Source organism: Protopterus annectens, chromosome 7.part0 (assembly GCF_019279795.1).
Source record: "Protopterus annectens isolate FY-2018-M chromosome 7.part0, PAN1.0, whole genome shotgun sequence".
Taxonomy (NCBI): Eukaryota; Metazoa; Chordata; order Ceratodontiformes; family Protopteridae; genus Protopterus; species Protopterus annectens.
In genome coordinates this window covers 1,210,900,345-1,210,906,344 of record NC_056739.1, presented here as the reverse complement: position 1 = coordinate 1,210,906,344, position 6,000 = coordinate 1,210,900,345, and positions in this window count along the sequence as shown.

Sequence of the window (6,000 nt, the reverse complement as noted above, 5' to 3'; positions counted from 1 at the left end):
ACCACTGATAAAATAAATATATTACACAGCAAAATGACGACTTAACCATAGTATCTTCTATTCCTTACTTGTCCTCATAATTATAAAAATATACTGTGCATTAAGCAGCTGCCTTAACAGTACGGGCAGAAAAATGTCAACTTGTTAATACTGTAGCTGTATCGTTGCTCTTGAGTTTTTGGCTGGCTATGAATTTTGACTGTCCTAATATTTTTTAAAAAAAGGACTAAAAAACAAAAGAATAATACTCCGCCAGACAACGTTTTTTGAGAACAGTGCAGTATGGACCAAACAATGAATATTCAAGATGACACTTGCAAATCTGCATGGTTTGTCAATCGTGCATGATTAACATGCTGTGCCATATGCCCTCGCCATGTCAATCACTTTCGCTATGCCAATTTCTGCACATAAATGCCAGTGGGGTAGTGTTCTAATACAAAGCCCTGTGTTTGAGTGTAAACTGTACTTATTTCTGACACTTGCCTTTTTTATTATTACAGAGTGCATGTATACACTAAAGTGATTTTGGATTGACTTCAGAAGATTTGATAACAGTTACTTTATAGGCTTTAAGTAATAGATGACTATCAAGAACAGAGCCAAAGTGACTTCCAAGATGGCTGCACACTGATCAACAGCTTAACGTCAGCTCTACCAGTGTGAAAACAGAAACCGAGAAAAAGGAGTGGCATTGAAACTGTTTGGGGGTAAAATTCAGTTACTGCTGGTTAGTAAGTACAACTGCCTGGATGCCAGCAAAGAAGAAATTTGGAAAATCTGAAAGAAAATCAACCAGAAAAGTTGAAGAGAAAACATTGTCCTGTAAGGAATCTGCAGCTGTCCAGTAAAAAGCAATCAAAGCTTCAGCTTTGGTTCAAAAGATGGCTTCCAGTAATTTAGAGGAAAAAATAAATCAAATGTACTTACAGGTGATTAAAACAAATGAAACATTGGAGGAATATACCAACTCAAGTGACAAAAGACTAAGAAAAATAGAAGGAACTTTAACTAGCTGTTCAGGTAAACTGACAGAACTGCAAAAATCAGAGGATGAAATAACAAAAAATCTGGCTGAATATGATATTCTCAAGAATAGCTGTTTCAAAAAAGAAGTTATGTGCTCACCATAATGTTCCATGTGTGTGTTGTCCATTTTTATTCTTCCTCAACTGTTGGGTTTGGATCCGATCCTCGGATATGACTCAGCTGCTTCTTCCAGCTCATAAAATACTGAAACTCTCAAGCTCCTCCCTTTACCCATAATGCCCTAGATACCTAACATACCTCCGATCTTGTTTGCTGCCTATAGACCTGCAAAGTATTAAGGAAATATGATATAACAGAATCTGAGACTCAAACAAAGAAACAGCAGTTCCTGCAGCATCCTTTGAGCTTTCCAAGAGTAAACCAAGGAGGGCGTTAGTGGAAGGGAATTTGAGGAAGAATGAAAATGGGCAATACAGATGGAATGTTATGGTGAGTACGTCACTTTTTAATCTGATGTTGTCATTTTTATTTGTTCCTCAACTATTGGGACAGAGTCCCCAGGTACCTGAATCCCAGGAGGACTCTAGGGAAGGATATTCCTGAGCACAGATGAGCCAAAGGCTGCCCTTTCCCTAGAGACTACATCCAATTTGTAATGAGCAATAAAGGTATGAGTATTAGTCCAAGTTGCAGCTGTGCAAATATCATCCAAGGAAGTTCTAGACAAAAAGGCTGAAGGGTTGTCATAGATCTGTTGTAATGAGCTTTTGAAGGTTTTGGTAAAGTCAAACCCAGTTTTTCATAAACAAAAGTAACACAATCAATCAATCATTTGGCTAAAGTTACGTTAGAAACTGGTTTGCCTAATTTTGATTCCAAAAATGAAATAAATAATTGTTCGGATTTTCTCAAATTTTTGGTTCTGTGAAGACAGAAACATAACTGTCTGTGAACACCCAAAAGTGTAACATATATTCTCCTTTATTTCAGAAATTTGGAAAGAATATTGGAAGATTTATAACCTGACAAATGTTGGATTCTGACGTCACCTTAGGTAGAAAGGAAGGATTGATCCAACCCTTGTCGAAGATCAGATCAAATAAGGGGTTTTGATGACAGGAGTTGTAAGTCCGACACCCTTCTTGCTTAAGTAATAGCAACCAAGAAGATAGCTTTCCAGGTCAGAAATTTTAGTTTACTCTTAGCTGATGGCTCTAAAGGGGGTTGAGTTAAGTTCTGCAAAACAATATTTAAATCTGAATCCTTTAATGGAGGTCCAAGTCGATATGTTCCTCTGAGAAAGGCTTTGCGAAGCTTGGAAGAAGCTAAGGTAAAGTTATTTAGTCCTACATGAAAGTTGGAAATGGCTGCTAACTGTACTCTGACAGTTGATGAGCTAGCCCTTTCACTGAAAATCATAGCTAAAAAGTCAAGAACCTTAGAAATCATAGCTGAAAAGGGATCTAAATTCTTTTTATGAGTCCAAAATAAAAATCTTTTCCATTTACTTTTGTAAACATTTCTACTGGAAACTTTGTGGGATGATAAAAGGATATGATGGACGGGGGAAGAGAGCCTGGATTGTCTAGCAATCAATGGAACTGGAGAAACCATGCGGTCAACCTGAAGTCTGAAATGTCTGTCAGGTGAGATAATAGTCTGTAGATGGATTCAGAATCCAGGGTGGGTACACAAGATGAGGCTAAATGAAGGGAAAACATTATCTAATGAGGTCAGTAAGGTGCAATGAGGATAATTGTGCTCTGCAATTGAAATGCTTCCTGGAGAAACTTGGAAATGAGGGGAGTAGGGGGTAAATGTATAGGAGACCTGAGGGCCAAATGTGAAGCAGAGTGCCTGTCAGGGACTCCACCACTGGAGAGCACAGGGCAAAGAACCTGCTGCACTTGCTGTTGAGGGAAGATGTAAAGAGATCATAGTATGGGTGGCCCCATCAATGGAAAATTCTCTCCGCCACATTCATGTTGAGAGGTCACTCACCAAGCATTACAATCGACCTGCTTAACTTGTCTGCAATCATGTTAGACTTCACCAGAATGTGCATTGCTATCAGAAAATGATTGGATGAGATCACTCAATGCCATATTCTCATAGCTTTTCCACGAAGGGGGTAAGATCTGATTCTCCCTTGTTTGTTGATATACCATACCACTGACGTATTGTCCATCTGAATCATAATAGTCCCAACTGGAAGTGTGTCTTGGAAGGTCTGCAGTGCTTGAAAGACAGCTCTCATCTCCAGGACATTGATATGTGTGTTGGCCTCTTTGGAGGACCATGTGCCTTGGACCATCCTTACCCAAGAAGTGCATCCCCACCCAATCTGAGAGGCATCTGTGGTCACTGTGGCCTTGGGTTGAGTGAGAACAAAGGGATGGCCTTCTTGTATTTGATTGGAATAGATCCACCATAGAAGGTAATTGTTGCAAACTTGCATTATTTTGATTTGACTGGATAAAGGTTGTTGGAGAATAGACCACTGAATTGTGTGCCCATTGGAGGATTTTTGCATGGTGTCTTGCTGGAAGTACAATAATGACTGTGGCAGAAATGGATCCAAATGCTTGAAATAAGTTATTCAAAAGCAATTTTAGTTAAAAGTCAGTCTTTTTATATGTATGCTTTTCTTAATACCCGATTTTGGAATGTGGGTTGCAAATAGATAGTGTTTTCCTTAACTAGGATTTAGTTTTATCTAATCAGTAGTAGTGTGTGGGAGTGGGTACTTGCTGTTCTTAAATGTACTTTTACAACCCTGTTTATATTGTTTGCCTGGAACAGGCTGTTTAAAATTAAATACATATATTTTCCACACCTATGTCTAAGTGTATAAAAGCTGATATGTTTAACATTGTAAAGTATTTCTGATTTTTTGTTACTGAGGATCTCTTGTCTGTAATGAATAAAGGCTTGTTGCTTTGGAGCACTACCTGGGTTTCATGCTTTGGAACACTACTTGGGTTTCATGATTTTTAGAAATTATTGTGAATGAGCTCATCATTGAAGTTTTAAGTCTACTAGTTTTTCTGTATTTTTTTCAATGCTTAAGTATCAGACAAGATGAATGAAAAGAGTTGTGAATGAGCTTTTTTGACCTGGAACTGAATATCTGATTTGTCTCAAGTTGATATTTGTTATAATTGGCTGAAATCCCCCAGATGACAGCCTAACTGGACTAAGTAGTCTTGGGCTTGAATTAGATGATGCCTGGTCAGAGTGGTTATGAGCCAGCCATCTAGATATGGAAATACCCAGAATCCCTACTGTCTCAAGTGAGGTCAGCTACTGCAACACACTTGGTAAACATCCTGGGCCCTGTGGTGATTCCCAAAAGCAGTGCTCTGAATTGATAATGACTGGCTTCCAGCTGGAAACATAGATATCTCCTGGACCATCTAATCATTTTTATATGATAGTAGGCATATTGAAGATCTATTGAGCACATCCAGTCATTCTTGTACAAAAAAGGCATAATGGACTGAAATGTGACAATCCAGGACATTGTATACTGAACTGATCGATTTAGTTTACTGAAATCCAAGACTGGTCTCTAGTCCCATGTTCTTTGGCACTAAAAATAATCTTGAATAAGTTCCGGACTCTCTGTGGTCTGGGGGACCCCTTGGATGACTTTTTTTCTAGTAGCTTGCTTATTTCTAGTGCTGCTACTTCCCTCTGATTGGGTGGAACATCTGGGATTTTGTTTGATTCCAGTGGGGGGTAGATGGGAAAATAATATCATATAACCTACGGATACTATCCTCTTCACCCATGAATCTTTTCTAATTTCTAACAAGGTTCTCTGGTGTAGGGATAAAAGACCTCTGACTGCCTCCAGAGATGGACAGTCAGGCCTCTCAGAAGGACTGATAGGATCTGTCAGAGAAAGTATCCCTAGATCACTGGTTATGCAGACCACCTCTGCCACAGGGATGGCATCTTCCATTAGAGTTCCCCCTCTGCCCCTGGGGGAACTGCCTTCATGTGGATCTTGGAAGGGACCCTGGGATTTTTTGAACCACATTTTCAATCCACCTTGTTGATTTCAAGAAAAAGTCCACTGAAGGGTCAAAAAACATACACCCACAGTAGACAGGGTTTTTTTTCCTTCCCGCTCACACCTTGAGTGCATGTCATTAACTTTAGGGCAAATAAAGAACTTCCATCAAAAGAAGCATTGACTAAGATGATTTGAAGGGTTTCCCAAAGTCACACAATCGCATCCAGGCATGTCTTCTGATGGAAATACCCAAATCTACCACCTGTGAGGTACCTTCAGCAACATGTGAGATAAGCCTAATGGATGAGTTTGAAATGGACTGAAGGGTAGCCAGCTGCAAGGAGACAGTGCTCTCTACCTCAGAGGATGTGGTCCTACAGAGGGATTTGGAAAGTTCTTTAATCAAATCCTTCTAAAGTCTCATAAAATATGCCAAGTAATTCAGTGTTTAGAATCCAGTGTTTAGAAGGATACCAAAAAGGGGAAAAGGTAACTGTAAGTAAAACAATTTAAAGCAGTTTTCTGTAGTCAGGTGTATTTTAAAATGGATCTATGTGATAACATTTAAATACCATAATGCTGAATGTCATATGGTTGAGACCACATGATGGAAATGGCAGAATGTCAAACACTGAACAATAAAAACCCCATGTGAGGAGTGTATTCCCCCCTACACATTATATAAACCAATGCTGAGATCACACTACAATGGGGGAAAGGGGGAAATTCCGTGAGTTTCACTGCACTGCATTCTCCATACAGAAGCTTTGATGCTCTGGAAATTCGAGCATATGTCTCAACCATATGATATTCAATGTTGTGGAACTTCTATCTTCTGACATGAACTCTTTTAAAATATGGCTGGAGTCCTTTCAGTGACTATTGTGTGAGTTAAAGATGTTAAAATAAACAGGTACTTTTATACTTGTAAGAAATATAGGCTTTACAGTATAACAAGAAAAGAAAGTCTAGACAAAAGCAATATGCTG